Here is an 18,657-nt window from a genome sequence, read left to right on the forward strand (position 1 = left end):
GGCTTTTTGATTTCACTTTCTCTTTTCCATTTGAATCTCTGGTCAGCAACAGTCTGGCTTCCATTCTTACAGGCACTGACAATGCAGTCAACAGTGACTTCCTGTTGTCAAATTTAATGGGCATATTTTGGTTCTTATCTTATCTGATCTCTTGCCAGCATTGGCCCTTTATACTAATCTTCTTAGAACTCTATTTGCCTTGGTGTTTGTGGCAACTTCTCTCCCCCAACACATTGGCTCTTCCTTCGCAAGTATAACAAAAATATCTGTCTGCTTTTCTCTAGTGTTGTTGCCTCACCCCCAAGGTCCTGTCTGTAATCCACCTTTATTTCACCTATGTATGTTGCCTGAACTCGCAATAACTTAGGCAAAGCAAAGCAAAACGAAACAAAAACGCTTCATTTTTAAGGAATTCTTATATATAAAAATTTCTCCCATGTACAACTTTGTTCCTAGTTTCTTCTCCTGATGTGAGAATCCAGCTTCCTCCTGATGATGGACCACTCCATCTGGAGGCTCTGTGTTTACTTTGAATTCAACATGTCTGAGATTGGTTTCCATCTGCTCCTCCCACTCAGCCTGTTCACCTTCCTTTTCCTAACTTCTCAGCATCACTCTGGCTCGTAAGCTAGCTGTGAGGGTTAAGGGAGTCAGTATGTGAACATGTTTAGCAGAGGGCCTGGCAAATATTTCAGTCTCAAGAAATGTTTGCCATGATTACTTATTTCTTGTTGTTCTTATTACTTGTTATTACTTGTTACTTGTTATTCTTTTTATTTCTTACTACTTGTTATTCGTATCTCACCCAGTGATATCACTGAACCATGTACCCAAGCCAGAATATTGAAAGTCATCCCAAATCTCACTATCTGTCCCAAGTCCCACCTTCTCCCCAACCAAGTAACTACAAGCTCTGGCCTTTGCCTACTTGTTCAGCCTTCAGCCCCACCACTACCAGCATCTTGGGCTTTGTGCTAGCAGGACTCAAATATTTGAATCTTTTAACGTTTGTTTTTTTTCTCTTTTTCTTTTAGTTGTGCAGTCCCCTACTCCTCAAGTGATCTTCCTTGCTTCCCTTATTTGCTTCACTTTCTTTAGATTCTTCACATTCAGTTCAGCATCATCTTCTTCAGGGAATCATTGCCTCTCAATCCTTAGTGTGACTTGGATGCCCATTCTCTGATTTAACATGAGTCCTATGCTTCCCTGTATCACACACAGCCTTCCACGTTGGACTGTGAGTTGTAAGGACTATGTCTTATTCATCCTTTGTTTTCCTTTCACCCAGCAGACTTCCTGGCATATTATATATTGGCTATTCAATAAATATTGGTTGAATTAAACTTAGACTGTTGTTTAATCAAAATTAAACTGTTGATTTAGCTTAGACATTAGATGGTTAGCTTAGACAACCTCAAAACCTTATGCTGTGTTTCCTCATATGATTCAGAACCCAACTGCTTTAACTTATAAAACTATAGATAAATCCCCATTAAATGTTCTTCCTGTTAGATTCCACTTGTATTTTGAAAATTAAGGATGAGGTCTTTACAGATGCTGATCTTCCTATTTTCATGACCATGGTGTCAAAGTACATATTTAACCTAGTGCAAAATTTGAAAGGTTCTAGACTAGAACTCACAGAATCCATATATTCATTTAATTAGTAAGTATTACTGGGTGTGGCCTCTTTATAAAATTTTTTTTGTTTTTCCTTTAAAAAGAGGAGGCTGCAATTTTTTACCTAGTTGCAACTGTAGTAAAACTCAGTATGGTAATATTAGAATGCAGGGGAGTTTACAGAGAAGAAAACAAAAATTAACTCTAATTCTACCAGCAAGGATAATTATTATTAAAATTTGGTGTATGCCTGGATTTTCCAGTTTTCTTTACAAAACAAACAAAACAATTTAAGTCATTTTGAAGTCTGTTTTATTTTTCTCTTAGCAATATAATAAAACATTTTTCCATATCAATAAAGATTTGCCTTTAATGCTATTTTAAATTTCTGCTTGGTGTTTTAGTGTATGGATATAATCCCTTACGACTAAACATTGAAGTTGTTTGAAAAAATTGTGATGAAAAATTTTATGCATATGTCTTTGCTATATTATCTTAGATATTATTTGTATGATAAGGTACTTACATACATATGTAAGTATATAGTCTAAACATGCAAATACACGTTAGAATGTTCTCTTGTTTATGTGGCTGTGTCTCTTGGAACACTGACAAAAAAGGGCCAAAATGATTCATGTCTTTCAATTCTGTGGCTGAGATGAAAATAATATTTTTTGCAGATTTCTGGTGTTGATTTGCAAATGATTCATTTATATAGTGTTGGTAAAACATGTAACATTATGTCCCTCAATGGTTTACCCAGAAAATTAAACCAATAATATTTACCTTCAACCTTTGTGGAAGAGAGGAGACTGGGAAGAATACTGTCACATATAGTTTTCATGGTTATTATTTTCTAACTTTTCTCATCGATCTTCCCTATTATGACTTTGTTTGCTATTGTTACTCCTCCACCCATCTTATCAGGAATGCATGATGACTCTTAGGTACAATTTCCTTTGTGTTTGTGCATGTTGTGTGGGCTTCTCTTTTATAAAGCAATATTTCGTTCTACACAGAAACATGTAGTAAGTACATTTCTAAATTACATTTCGAAATGAAGTATTGTTTCAAAATGAACCTTGAAATATGGGAAGTCTCTCAAGTGCAAGAAAAGATGAAACGGATGGATTAAGTGAGATGTGGCCACCACAGGGGACATTCTACTTCATAGAAGTCCCAGAAGTCTCAATGAAATCACTACATAATTTACGCTTGTTCATAAATAATCCATCTCAACCTTTTTCTTTAAGAATCCAGTTTTCAAGTGCATAAGCTAAGCAATCCTAGTGACCCACCTCCAGCATGAGATGGGAGAAATATATTTGAAGTTTAAAAAATGACTTCCTGGGTTGTGGTTAATGGAATGTTTGCCAGTTTCTTTATCAAGGCCAAAGGGTCATTAGGAAATGCACACCCTTTGATCATTTATTAATGCACCATGCTCTGAGCCTGTTAAAATAATTTTAGCACTCAGAAATTGGCTTATGAGACTGGCAGAAGCTTGAGAGGGCGGCTGAACTGTATTTTGAAAAGTGCTCTTAAACCATCCTGGCTGAACTGCTACATAATCCTTGCCCTCGCTATAATTAGACACAGGTATCACTGTTACAACTCCAGTTTTCTTCATGGTATAAAAAGTATCAGAGGAGGTAAAGGCTAGTGTTCTTTTTCTTTCTTTTTTTTCTTTTCCTTGAATGATTCAGAGTCTGCACAAGGAGAGGTAACACTAGGGTCTGATGCAGAATTCCAGCCATCCCACCATCCTGCATTCCAAGCCTCAGAAGTAACTTCAAGTATTAAAGAACCCAGATTTCCCTCCATTGATGGATGAGGGTCTTGCCTCAGCCAGGATAGGAGCCTCACATGTGCCTGAAAACTGGGGATTAGCCCTGTGGTGACCAGACATGTTTGTCCCTATCTTTCCTGAGAGTTATTCTGTGGGTGAAGAGATCATTCATCATCAGTGAAAACACAACTCACTTCTGTCTTCTAACATACGGGGTTGGTCTCCCAAATGTGCACATCTGGAAATCTTATCTACGCCTGCATAATGACCAGTGTTTAAGCATAATCTATGTGTAAGTGAATTCAGCTGAGAGGGATTTTGCCTCTTAACTTTTGCCGTCTGAAGCCTTGGCACTATCGAGCTCTCTTCTGTTAAGTTTTATCGTCTGCACAAGGAAATTAATAGAAGTGAGACAAAAGGCTCCAAACCGATGATTTCCCAAAGAATATGACTGTGCTGCTTGCCATAAAATTGTATAGACTGTGTAGCACCACTGGATATCTCAGCAGCTTTTAAGGCTGTGAGTAAGCTTTTGTGGTTTTTGGATTAGAATGTTTTCTGATTTTAGGGGTGTGTGTCCATGAGAAAGGGTGGGTATTGCACGAGGGCCCAGAATTTGTGTACTCTGTGTATTATGGCTAAAAAATGTTCCAGCTGACTTGTGTAGATTATCTCAATTGATTCCTACAGAGTCTCGAGAGAGGCATTATTGCCTGGATTTATAGGTGACAAACCTGATATTCAAAGGGTAAAGTGACATGCCTAGGAAGTGGTATAGCAGAAATTGAAGCCCGCCTCTGTAAGTTCATGAGTTTTCCTTATGATTTCTTTCACATGAATTGTTTGTGGAGCTCAAGACTCCACCAGTGGGCATTTGTTGACTTTTTGTTGCCAGAGAAAACGATTAGAAAGCTATGTCTGTCCATAGAGAGAAATGGCGTATTTGGCATGACCACATGGACATCCATAGGGGGCAGTTGCTGGCTTGCCTAGTGGTAGATGATGTCATTGACGATTGAACCTGAAGGAATCACACATTTCTCTGCCTTCCTCTTGGTTTCCAGGAAACTTCCATGTGGGTGGTCATCGCTGACCTTATCAGTGTTTGGAGCATTGCTGTGGGTGGTTTCATCACAAACCCCTTTCCAACCAGAGCGGCTTATAATCTCACCCATGGTTTTGCTGAGGTCCTGGGCCTTTATTGAAAGCTCAGAGTCCCTGAATGATGACAAGTAAAAATGGAAAGAAACACCACTTCTAGAGGGAGTACTGGTACTTCTTGCTTTCTCTTCACCTTTTCGAAAACAGAGAATGTTTTAGTTTGATCAGGATGCTCTTCAGTGTGTTACTGTAGTTACGAGTTTGGGCTCTGCAGTCAGGCAGACCTGAGATTAAATGGTGTCTCTGCCGTGTCTAAGCTCTGTGACCATGACAAGCTGTTCAACTTCCCCGAACTTGCTCTTTCTCCATCAAATGGAGCCATTCATAGTTCCTTACCTTACAGGATTATTTTGAAGGTCAGATCAAAGAGTGGTGGTAAAGCACTTAACACAGTGCCTGGCAATGCTGATGTTGGTTGTTATTTTTAAAGACTAATTCATGTGAATCCAGCAAATGTTTATGAAAATGTTACACAGAAATAGCAGAGCATCATGTCCACTATCATTGAAACTATGTAAAAATATGAATGACTACAAATGCAGGTAGAACAGTTTAGCCACCTACAACTTAGAGTCTGATAGGCCTGGATTAAAAACTTGACCCAAGTTATCTCAGTGTGATCTGAGGGATTTTTTTCTTAACCATTTTATGCTTGTTTTCCCATTTGTAAAATGGAGTTGATTATAGTTCTAGTATCCTCAGGGTGCTCTAATGAGATAGGTCCTATTAAATTCTTAGCACAGTGCCTGATACATAGAAAGAGATCAATGCGTGTTAAATATTGCAAGGCAATAAATATAGTTGTGCCAATGTGATGAGATTACCTGCATTTTAATTTAAACAAAATTTCTTTAATACTACTTTTACACATGTTATCTCAGTATAAAAGTAGGTGCCCCACCCCAGAATCGATGCAATGCAAGTCTGCCCTTCGAATTAGAATTCAAAATGATATTTATGATTTCAATATTTGCATCCCCTGACTCTTGTGATTATTTTTAGTGGAGATTGCCTGAAAATATCCAAGGAAATATACCCAGACTGAAGATGACAAATCAAAGGAAACAAAGAGAGGAAATGAATTGTTCTTTGTACATATGGAAACATGACTGGTGTTTGGGAATATACTTTTCCAGATGAGGAAGTTGAATTATAATGAGAACCTCATTCAGTTCCCTGTGGGGAGAGGGATGACAGGGCCATCCTTGTGAATGGAAAAGTGAAGGAAGCAGGGTGATGATCCCAGGAATGTCATCACCATCAATTAGGCCCACTGAGGTCCCATGAGATGTGTGTGCTTCTCTTAAGTCTCCAAGCCCCTTGCATGGAATCTGTGTGTCAGAGCCAGGAGTGACCTTAGCAAACACCTTGTCAAACCTTCCATTTACAGAGTGATGAAGTGAATTGCCCCTTTATGAGGCTGGTAAGTGGAGTAACCACTGCTTAAACTTTTTCTCACACCTCCTAGTCTAGCTTGCTTTGCACGCTACAGGGGCCTCCTTGCTCTAGGCAGGTTTGAAGAAATTACCTTATGTAGGGAGGCTCAATCAAAAAAGAAGTTAGGATAGTATGGGAACCTAGGAAAGTTCCTAAACTTCTCTGGATATCAGTTACCTCAACTGCCCTGGGCTGAAATGATTAAATTAGAAAAGTCTCCATAGCATCAGCTATATAACAATAAAAATTAACAAATGCGGAGCACTTCCACGGGCCAGGTATTACTCTAACTGCTATCTTACATAAACACCTCATTTAATCTTCACAAAAACTCTGAAAAATAGATGCTATTTTTATTTCCATATTATAGAATTGTAATCAAAGCTTAAAGAGGTAAAATAAATGCCCAGAGTTATAGAGTTAGAAGGTGCAGTGAAATTTTATGCGAGTTCTGACTTCAAAATACCCATTCCCAGTTGACCCTTGGACAATATGTTGTAGATCTGCATATAACTTTTGATTCCCCCAAAACCTAACTGCAGTCATCCCTCGGTATCCATGGGGGATTGGTTCTAGGCAGCCACGCCCAATGAATACCAAAATCCGTAGGTGCTCAAATACCTTATATAAAATGGCATAGAAAATGCATACAGTTGGCCCTCTGTAGGCAAATATTCCCAACGTGGATTGAAAATACTGTTTTTCCTGGTAAGGACAACACAAAAAAAGAAAACTACAGACCAATATCTCTGATGATACAGATGCAAACATCCTAAACAAAATTCTACCAAATCAAATACAACAATGCATTAAAAAGAATATTCATCACGACCAAGGTGGTTTCATCCCTGGGGCACAAGGATGGTTCAACATCCGCAAATCCATCAATGTGATACATCACATAAACAAAATAAAGGACAAAAATCATATGATTATATCAATTGATGCGGAAAAGGCATTTGACAAGATACAACATCCATTTATGATTAAAACACTTAACAAAATAGGTATAGAAGGAAAATACCTTAACATAATAAAGGCCATATATGACAAGCCCTCAGCTAATCTCATAATTAATGGTGAAAAACTGAAGCCCTTTGCTCTACATTCAGGAACATGACAGGGCTGTCCCGCATCACCTCTGCTTTTCAACATAGTGTTGGAAGTCCTTGCCAGAGCAATCAGACAAGAGAAAGAAAAAAAAGGCATCCAAATTGGGATTGAAGAAGTTAAATTATCACTCTTTGCAGATGACATGATGCTATATATAGAAAACCATAAAGACTCCCCCAAAAAGCTATTAGAAACAATCAACAAATACAGTAAAGTTGCTGACTACAAAATCAATGTACAAAAGTCCATTGCATTCCTACATACTAACAATGAAATCTCAGAAAAAGAAATATAAAAAACAATTCCTTCTGCAATTGCAGCAAAAAGAATAAAATACCTAGGAATAAACTTCACCAAGGATGTGAAGGACCTATATGCTGAAAACTATAAGACATTTTTGAAAAAAATTGAAGAAGACACAAAGAAATGGAAAGACATTCTGTGCTCATGGATTGCAAGAATCAACATAGTTAAAATGGCCATATTACCCAAAGCAATATACAGATTTAATGCAATCCCCATGAAAATCTCAATGGCATTTTTTAAAGAAATAGAACAAAAACTCATCAGATTTGTTTGGAAACACAAAAGCCCCCGAATAGCAAAAACAATCTTAAGAAAAAAGAACAATACTGGAGGTATCACACTCCCTGACTTTAGCTTGTACTACAGGGCTACAATAATCAAAACAGCATGGTATTGGCAGAAAAACAGACACATAGACCAATGGAATAGAATTGAGAACCCAGAAATAAACCCCCATAAATATGGACAGATAATTTTTGACAAAGAAGCTAAAAACATACAATGGAGGAAAGACAGCCTCTTCAATAAATGGTGCTGGGAGAATTGTATAGCCACATGCAAAAGAATGAAACTGGACTGCTATCTGTCACCATGTACCAAAATTAATTCAAAATGGGTCAAAGACTTAAGCATAAGACCTGAAACAATAAACTGCATAGAAGAAAACATAGGTACTAAACGTATGGACCTTTGATTCAAAGAGCGTTTTATGAATTTGCCTCCAAAGGCAATGGAAGTAAAAGCTAAAATAAACAAATGGGACTATAGGAAACTTAAAAGCTTCTGCACAGCAAAAGAAACCATCAACAAAATAAAGAGGCAACCAAGTGAATAGGAGAAGATTTTTGCAAACAGTGCCTCCGATAAGGGGCTAATATCCAAAATATACAAAGAACTCATGAAACTCAACCACAAAAAAACAAACAACCCAATTGAAAAATGGGCAGAGGACTTGAAGAGACATTTCTCCAAACACTCCAAACACAAGGACATACAAATGGCAAATAGACATATGAAAAAAATGCTCAACATCACTAATCGTCAGAGAAATGCAAATAAAAACCACAATGAGATATCACCTCACCCCAGTCAGAATGGCTATCATCAAGACAAATAGTAACAAGTGTTGGAGAGGCTGTGGAGAAAAAGAAACCCTCATACACTGTTGGTGGGAATGCAGACTGGTGCAGCCGCTATGGAAGGCAGTGTGGAGGTTCCTCAAAAAATTACGAAAAGAATTACCATATGACCCAGCAATCCCTCTCCTGGATATCTACCCAAAAAATCTGAAAACATTTATGCATAAAGACATGTGTGCTCCAATGTTCATTGTCCAAGGTACTTTGACAATCTGAATGGTAATAGCATTACTTTATGGTAGAGGCTTTGTCCATATCTCTGATAGTCAGACAAGATGGGTGACTATTTTGTAATTACCAATTTGTACTTCTTAATCCCTTCCCATTTTTCACCCACCTTCAACCTCCTTCCCATCTGGTGACCATCAAAATTTTCTCTGTATATATGAGTTTGTTTCTGTTCATTTGTTTATTTTGTTCTTTAGATTCCACTTATATGTGAAATCACATGCCATTTGTCTGTCTAACTTACTACACTTAGTACAATACCCTGTAGGTGCATCCATGTTGTTGCAGATGTCAAGATTTCTTTTTTTTTTTATTCTGAGTAATATTCCATTGTATATATGTACCACTTCTTCTTTATCCATTCTTCCATTTGAGGACACCCAGGTTGCCTTACATATCTTGGCTATTATAAATAATGCAGCAAAGAATATATGGAAGCATACAGGTCCCCTTGAAGTAGTGTTTGTGTTGTTTTGGTTTTTTTTTTTATAATTACCCAGAAGTGGGATTACTGGGTCCTCCTTTGTATCTTGTTATAGCCTTTTTTTTAAAGTCTCATTTGTCTGGTATAAGTGTTGTTACCCAGCTTTTCGTTGTTTCCATTTTCATGAAATACCTTTTTCCATCCCCTTACTTTCAGTCTGTGTGTGTCTTTCTATCTGAAGTGAGTCTCTTTTAGGCAGCATGTGTATAGATCTTGTTTTCTTATCCTTTCAGCCATTATATGTATATATATATATATATATATATATATATATATATATATATATATATATATAATGGCTGAATGGATTCTTTTTTTTAAGGGGAACAGGACTTTATTGGGGAACAGTGTGCACTTCCAGGACTTTTTTCCAAGTCAAGTTGTGTCTTTTCAATCTTAGTTGTGGAGGGTGCTGTTCAACTTCAAGTTGTTGTCCTTTCAGTCTTAGTTGTGGAGGGCGCAGCTCAGCTCCAGGTCCAGTTGCCATTGCTAGTTGCAGAGGGCACAGCCCACCATCCCTTGTGCGAGTCGAGCTGGCAACCGTGTGTTTGAGAGCCTGTGCTCCAACCAGCTGAACCATCCCAGGAGGTAGCTCAGCTCAAGGTGCCGTGTTCAATCTTAGTTGCAGGGGGCGAAGCCCACCATCCCTTGTGGGACTTGAGGAGTTGAACCAGCAACCTTGTGGTTGAGAGCCCACTGGCCCATGTGGGAATCGAACCGGCAGCCTTTGGAGTTAGGAGCACAGAGCACCAACCGCCTGAGCCACCGGGCCAGCCCCATCCTATATATTTTGATTGGAGCATTTAATTCATTTACACTGAAAGTAATTGTTGATAGATATGTAGTTATTGCCATGTTATTATTCATAACTTTTCAGCTTTTTTTTTTCATCTTAAAGTAGTTCCTCTAACATTCCTTGTAAGGTGGCCATGAACTCTTTCAGCTTTTTCTTTTCTGGGAAGCTCTTTCTCTGTCCTTCAATTCTAAATGATAACTTTGCTGGATAGAGTAATCTTGGTTGTAGGTCCTTGCTTTTCATCACTTTCAATATTGTGTGCCAGTTCCTTCTTGCCTGCAAAGCTTCTGTTGCAATATCAGCTGATAGTCTTATGGGAGCTCCCTTGTTGGTAACCAACTAATTTTTTCTTGCTGCTTTTAAGATTTTTTATTTGTCTAACTTTTACATTTTAATTATGATGTGTCTTTGTATAAGCCTCTTTGGGTTCATCTTATTTGAGACTCTCTGTGCTTACAAAATAGTCATGGGATGTAAAGTAAAGCATAGTCATATATAGTCAATAATATGATAATAACTAGGTATAGTGCCGGAGGGTACTAGACTAGCAAGAAGGACTTCTTCTTAAATTATACAAATGTGTAACCACTATGCTGTACACCAGAAACTAATATAAAATCAAATTGAATGTCTACTGTAACTGAAAAATTTAAAAAAGGGCTAAAAAAGTGAAGGGGAATAAGAGGTTCAAATTTCCAGGTATATAACCAATAAGTTTTGGGGATGTAATATACAGCATAGGAAATATAATCAATAATATGGTGATAGCGTGGTATGGTGTCAGATGGTTGCTGGACGTATCATGGTGATCACTTCTTTAGGTATACGTATAAATATTGAATAACTATGGTGTACACTTGAAACTAATGTAATATTGTATGTTAGCTATATTTTAATAAAAATCTTTTTAAAAAGACAGGATGGATGATATCTCTAACAGCTAACCAGGAAAGTCTCCCTGGTTGTTTGGGTTGTTAACCTAGGCCTCAATGACTAGGTAATGGCAAAATGGGTCTGGATGAATGGGAAGAAGGGGGCATACTAACAAGGGATGCTTTCCCCTTCAGAAGGGAGAAAAATATTAATGAAGTGCCAGCTGTAGACCAAATACTTGGCCATTTGATTTCCATAGTTCTCTCAATTCAGTTGTACCATAATCCATGAAAGTACATTCAATTGTTTTGTTTCATGGATAAGTTCACCCAGAGAAGTGACCTTCCAAGGTAATATGACAAAGTAAATGTTAGAAGTAAGATTTAAACTTAAATCTGTCGGTCAGCAAGGTCCGTGCTCTTTCCATATCACACTATCTTCCTGACATGTTTATTTTTATCTCTTAAACACATTGAGACTAACACATACTCCCCAGTGCCCCCCTCCACACACACCGCCTCACAAATACACACCCTGCCAGTCAGCATTCACTTACTTTCTCTTTCACATCAGGTAGGTCCTCTGCTTCTTCACCATGATAATTAGATGTATTCTTAGAAACTGGTGAGGCTAGAGAGACAACATGTGCCAATGGAGGTTCCAAATCTCTGCACTAATGCAGTGCACTATTTATTCATCTCTGCTTATCTGTAGACTAGATATGCATAGAGAGAAAGTGGTAAGTCCTTGTAATAAAAAAAATGAGCTTGCAGAGCACACTCGAGTTCCACTGGGCCTTTTAAACGCTGAGGCAAACATCAATGCTGCCCTTTGAACAGATGCTGCAGCTGAGACCTGGGGAAAATACATGAAGACAGTGCATTCACCCAAAAGACTGTAGGTTTCCCCAGCAGGTAAATGGGAGTTTGTCCCTCAGATTCCAGGGCTTCACTCTCAGCCCCACCTCCTGAACGAGAAAGAAAGACCTGGCTTATAATTTGTATTGAAGTATATGGATTTTTGTATGCTGCCATCATTCATTTAGTCATTTAGTCATTCATTCATTTAGTCAACATGTGTTGAAACTCCATTGTGTGAAGACACTGTGTTAGGTGCTGAGCTTACACCCATGAACCAGTTACCGACCCAAAGCTTGTCTGCAGAATTAACAGTTGAGATGCACTGTTTCACCACCTTTTTTTTACCTGTTGTGACTCATGTAATGGACAGTCTTATGCATAACTGTGATTGCAATTGCTCCACTGCTTTGTATAGTTAGAGTTACTCTAGTGTGTTACACACTCTGAGCAAGTACACATGGCCCATCTGTGATTAGCCACCCTCCTCCATACACCTTGTAGTTCAGGGTCCCATATTCAGTTTTTTAGTTACTCAGGCCACTGGGCTGTTTTTACTGCACTAGCCAATTTGATTAATTTACCAGGGCTCTCCTCTGAAGCAGGAGTCAGAGTTCCCCTTCCCAGAAGCTCAGACACAGCTTGATATTCAAGCCCTTAAATGGGAGGCCATGTGGTGCAACAGACGGAACCAAGCTCTGAAATCAGAGGTATCTGTGTGTGCATCCTGGGCCTGCTACATATTAGCAGATGATGAGGGACTATTCCTTAGCCGCAGAGCTTCTTTTACTTCCTCTATAGAAAGAGGTATAGAAAGGTTTACCTCTGTGATCTGCTGGAGCAATTCAATGAGATAAATGATATAAATGTTCATTCCCACACCTCAAGCAATTATTAAATTTCAGATCAGTTCTTTTACTACCAGAGCATGTTTGGAAATATGTGACTTGAGGTACAACAATCCTTCTGAACTGGGCCCAGTTTATTCTCCAGACACATGCATAGCTAATGAATCGCCTAGACTTGCAATCCCAGTGAATTTTACAAATCTAACTCTGTCCACCAGAGTGGGAGTTCTTGAGGGCTGGAGTCAATCTGTTCTTGTGTCTTTTGAGTGTAGCTCAATTCTGGCCTGTTGTAGGCACTTAGTAAATGCTCGTTAAATTTAAGACGTCTCAGCTCGGAACAGTACCACTATATGCCAAACACCTCCGTGACTTTATCTTTACGATGATATTTGAATCTCTTCACCATCAGATTAGAACTTATCCCCTGAGTCTCTTTAATTTCCAGAGCTGTTAACTTTAAAATAAATAATAATGTAGAAAGCTTTGTATTAAGAATGCCTTTTAAACCCACTTGACTGTCCTGGGTTGTAGCCATTTGATTATGCTGTTAAAAGTGATACGATGAAATCTTGCAGCTTGCTGGGAAAACCCATAAGGCTCATACTTGATTATAAAATCAAGTTTGCCACAATTGGAACAGACCTTATGTCAGCAGAGTTTCTTTAATGAGAAGGTAATTTTAACTGAAATGTCTGCATTATTTTGTTTACTCAAGGTCTAAATGTGGGACTGCTTCTTCATCTTTCATTCAGTCACATTAAACTCTTACTGGAAAGCATCTTATTCAAACACAGCATTTTAAAAAATTTAGTGAATTCCAAGTGCCAGGAAATAAGAATAGTTCCATTATTCCTGTTTTAAGGCTAAGAAAAGGGAGGCTGAGATTAAAGTGAGTATAGGCCAAAGAAAAGCCCATGAGTCAATGCAGCACTATTTGTGATTAACTAGGGGAAAGACTCATGTACATTAGTGAAAAGTCTGCATATGTATTATAAAAATACTGTACTATTTCCAGTGACAAAAATTATACACAGAAAATGTTTTCTTAATATGTTCTACATTGCAAGTTATTTTCTAATAAGAAAGAGGGATTTAAAACTAATTTGTTTTGATGCAACATTGATCCTATAAGTGAGAGCTGTCACTAAAATCATAAAATAGGTAGATAAGCTAAACTGCTGAGTTTTCTCCCACATCGTAGAAATAAAGAATAAGGGACAAATAGTTAATAATTATAACAGATGTTGTAATAATAAGGGAAGGTTATCATGGTGGTCTTAGGCCAAACACTAAAGATTACAGGACTTCAGCCTTGGTCCAGCCTTGCTTCTTGGTATGAAGTCCCTAAGGGAGGTCCATGCTCAAAGAAGTCAAAGCAGGGCACACTAACCATTTATTGGGGCACATTAACCATTTATTGGGGCATGCTAACCATTTATTACTCAGGACCCTGGTCCCTTAAGTTAGACTGGGCCACAGGAGGGTTGCTCCTTTCCTAAGCTCTTTAAAATCAAATAGTGTGGGAAGAAAACAATGTAAGACCTGTTCTTGCTACTTTCCCTGAGCCCAAACCAGAGTTGTCTATCTTTCTCATTAGTTGGAGGAAAGACATCCAAAAGGCAGGGACAGGAAGGGGTGCTAGAGACAGATCAAGAAAGTTGACTTCCCCTGTACCTAGAATCGAATTGACCAAGGCCCATTCCGTCACTCTTGCCATGCATTCAGTAGAATGGGAGGGGGTGAAGGGTGGGCAGAGGAGAGTGGTAGGCAAAAAGAGATTGGGAAAAAGAGAGAGAGCGCGCAAATAAACCTTGTGTAGTTTTCCCATTCAGATATTCATGGAAGAAACGAAGAAGAGAATAAGGTCAAACTAGGAACAAGGATCATTTAATTTTACTAAGTGACTTCACATAATTGTATAGTGTCATTTGTTTATTTATTATTGTTGTTGAGACTAACTACAGTGAGTCTCCTTCTTGGGATGCAGGAAAGGGAATATCTCATAGAATTCCTCCTGAAGACCACTACTTGAACAATTTACATACCTTTTCTCACGAGGTATGGAGTGAGTACTATTATTAGACCCATTTCATAGGTGATAAAACTGAGTCTCAAAGAATTTAGGAAATTTTCCCAGTTCACAGAGTTAGTAAACCATAGAAGTTCTCACATAAGTCTGTGAGACTCAAAAACTTCTAAAACCAGATCTGGCAACAATTCCAATGCCACCAATTACTCATTGTATGACCTCCAGCAAGTGAGACAGATAAATAGTTACTGAATAAATAAATCCTCAGATAAAGCTATCTTGTTTCTCAGCCTGAGGATAATTAATCCCCATTCTTAGGGCTGCTGTAAAGATTAAATGAAATTGTTAAATGATGAACTATAGATAAAAATATAATGAGACTCTTAAAGGGCTGAAATAAATTCTTTTTGAATTAAAAAGAGGAGTTAGGACTAATTTTTCTTAATTCATAACCTTTAAGGTAGACATCAGAAAGAGCAAGTGTTCTCCTGTTGTCTATAGTTAGGAATCTAATGAGGAGTAGACTGGGCATTCCTCTTTGAGTGGATTGTGACCACCAGATACTCTCGTGTTAATGTTCAAATGTGTACTTTTATTGAAGTGCTTGTAAGCACTTAGCTCTCTAAAGAAATGTAAAATACGTCCTTATCTTATCCACTTTTTCCTTTACCCACCTGCATGATTCTCTTCTTCACTAAGTACAAAGATACCAATTCATTCATGAATAATCACACTTTCACAATAGGTAAAGACTTGGTGAATTTTTGCTTCCTCTGTAAATACAAATCTATACAGCACTTGCAAACAAAAGAAGTGATTCCCAGATACAGCACCACAGACTCTCTAAGTTGCTCCAGAGTTCAGGTTGATCTCAAATGAATATTCTTGTGTCTGAAAACTCAGTGCAGTACTTGGCAAGGGTCAGTCAGTGTGCGCTTACTTTGAACCCTTTCAGTAAGACTTGGTACCTCTTGCAATTTCTAGCTTCTCTGTCGTGTTTAAATTATGATTGAATTTGGAGGGATTTGGCAGAACTGCTCAAAAATATTTAGGGCTTCATCAAGGCTTACCTAGATAATTCAACCCAGGAATCTAAACATATATTCTGTATGTTAAACTTCATGCCAATATCCCCTTTTTTATAGGGCAATACTCCACTTTTTCCTCTACCCACCATACGTAATTCCAGCAAATTGCCTTGTGTTTTTCGTGCCTCACTTCCTCTAAGCAAACTAAGGATAGATTTTGAAAAATTTGGTATTAACCAAAATATTCTCTCTTTTCACTTGCCATACTTTTTTTTTTTTTGTCTCTTGAAAGTACCTATTTTATCTTCACTTTTTTATCTTTGCTCCATAAAACACCTCCATTTTCACAGCTGAACTCTGAGAAAAACACAGAAAAATTAACACATTTTATTTGGATCCAACTGATAACAAGGCCAACAGAATTCAACCTAAGGTGCTAATCTGCTTTTCTCTCCTTTTTTTAAATCAGCATAATCATTCATCTATGTCACCCAAGGTGGGAGCATCACCTCGGAGGGCACATTTAGTCTGCAGACTTGATAAGAGAACTTCATAACTTGCAAACCAGATTCCCATATTTTATTCATGATTTTGATACTCCTAGTCATTATTTCAGTAACCTTCCATTCAAGGCAGCAGGTTAATGTATGTGATAAATTTGTCTGCTAGTGGCTCTAACAATGGATGGGCATGGCTGGAGGCGGTCTCTGGCAAACAATATTAGGCTCCTGGTTGGAGGTACAATTGTCGATGTACACACTAATTCAAAAGGATTTCAACTATTTGAGGGAAGGTGCTCAACCAAATTCCATTTCTAAAACGTGAATTTTAAAGATCAGAATTAAGCTCACTGAAAACACTGTAGCTCACAATGTTACTTGTGTAGAATTTTAGATGGATGAATGTGAATTCATTTTATTGAGATAACTGGAACATTCTTACATATAAAACATTGAACTGTAATCACTGGCCTGGAAGACCTATATTATACTCAGTTATGTCAGTAATTATCTGTGTCAGCTTAAATAATTTAATTAATTCCTTTTAAGTCTTAGATTCCAGATGATGGTTTGCAGGCCTTGATAATAGGTGCTCAGAAAGTACTGTTGAGTAAATGTGTTAGAATTTAAAATCCACTGTGCAGCCCAAATTCCAGTTGGCCATGATGCAGACTTGTAGAATCTCTCTTGTCTGTTCTGTCTCTTCCTATCCTCATTCTTTCAGTGCAGACGACCATCAGTTCTCTCTAAGATTATGTCAACTGTTGCCTGTTTTCCTGCTTCTGATCTTACCCCTCTGTTAGTGTCTTCATTGCAATGTAATGAGAGTGATCTTTCTGAAGCACACATTTGATTGTTCACTGTCATGCTTAAGGTTTCTGTCATAGATTGAATGTTTGTTTTTCCCTGAATTCATATGTTAAAATTCTAACCCCAAAATGATGGTATTTACAGGTAGGACTTTTGGGAGGTGCATAGGTCATGAGGGTAGAGCCCTCATGGATAGTATTAGTGCCCTTATAAAAAGGACCTCAGAGAGATCCCTCACCCCTTCTGCTATGTGAGGACACAGTGAGAAATCGCCATTTATGAAACAGGAAGCAGGCCCACACCAAACACCTAGTCTGCAGGTGCCTTGATCTTGGATTTCCCAGCCTCTAGGACTGTGAGATATAAATGTTGGTGGTTTAGGATGCCCCCACCCCTCCACCCCCCAGTCTGTGGTATTTTTGTTGTAGTAGCCTGAGCAGACTAGGACGGTTTCTCTGCTGCCCTTGCAACAAAGCGCAGGTCTTTGCCATGGCTTAGAACTGGCTCCAGTTTACTTTTCAGCTTCATTTCCTCACTACTTTCCTTTGAACACTTTGAACTTCTAGCGTTTTTCAGATGTTCTTTCACCTCCATTCTTTGCGCGTGATATTCCCTCTGCTTAAAACACTAGTCTCTTCTCTCTGACAAGCTGGCCCTTCCTACTCATTCTTCAGATCATAACTTGCAAGTTACTTTTTCTAAGGGGCCTTTGCTGACATCCTGAATTTGGTGTTCTATGACACTCTGTTCCTCACCTATCCTAGCCTGGTTTGAATTATAGTATAATAGCTTATTGCTTTGTCTATAATTGTCCCTAGACTGTAAGTTCTACTGAGGGACAGAAACTACATCTGCTTTGAGCACTGTTGAATCACCAGTTCCTAGCAACTTTATATGTGTTTGTTAAATGGATTAATAAAAGCAAGAGATGAAAGGAAGTTAAGTTCTTTCACTCTTTTTTATAGAACATGGAGATGAATTTGTTACTATGCTCTGTTTTTAATTCATACCCCATCCGATGTAAAATGTGTTTTACAAATACAGAGAAAAGAAGAGAATATGTTTACTTGAGAGCATAAATATGCATCTGATCACTTAATAGAAAGAGAAAAAAGAGAAATATGTAAGTATTAAGAGATGTTAACAAATGAATTTTTTTCTTACTAATTACCATGCAGGCATATACTAAGCTAATGGGATCTCCTTGATTATCCTCACATACCTTAGGTTGTATTAATAGGCTCTCTGAAGTGCCAAATGAATAGCATTATGCTCTTTTGGGAAAAAATAGTCACTTTCTAATAATAAACCTGCTGTGAGACATTAGCATCTGTGGAGACAGATATTAATAAAAAAGCAGCGATTAAACCAAAACTTAATTTTCTTTTGTTTAGTATGTTCAGAAAAGAAACTCAATAACAACAGTTTCACACGGCATATGCAGATTGTTTAATAGGTTCATTGCATGGTACAGAAATCCATGTGAGGACAGGCATGAAGTAATGCTTAAATTGCATTTCAGTATAATGAATTGTGGGTTTCTTTTCCCCCATAGATATTTCTGGAATGGTTGGTCCTCTCATTAATATTTTGAAAACAGAACCAAACGGATTGGCTGCTTAATTAGATGTGGGAGTCA

This window comes from Rhinolophus sinicus, chromosome 14 (genome assembly GCF_057876585.1).
Source record: "Rhinolophus sinicus isolate RSI-liver-muscle chromosome 14, RSI-T2T, whole genome shotgun sequence".
NCBI classification, from domain to species: domain Eukaryota; kingdom Metazoa; phylum Chordata; class Mammalia; order Chiroptera; family Rhinolophidae; genus Rhinolophus; species Rhinolophus sinicus.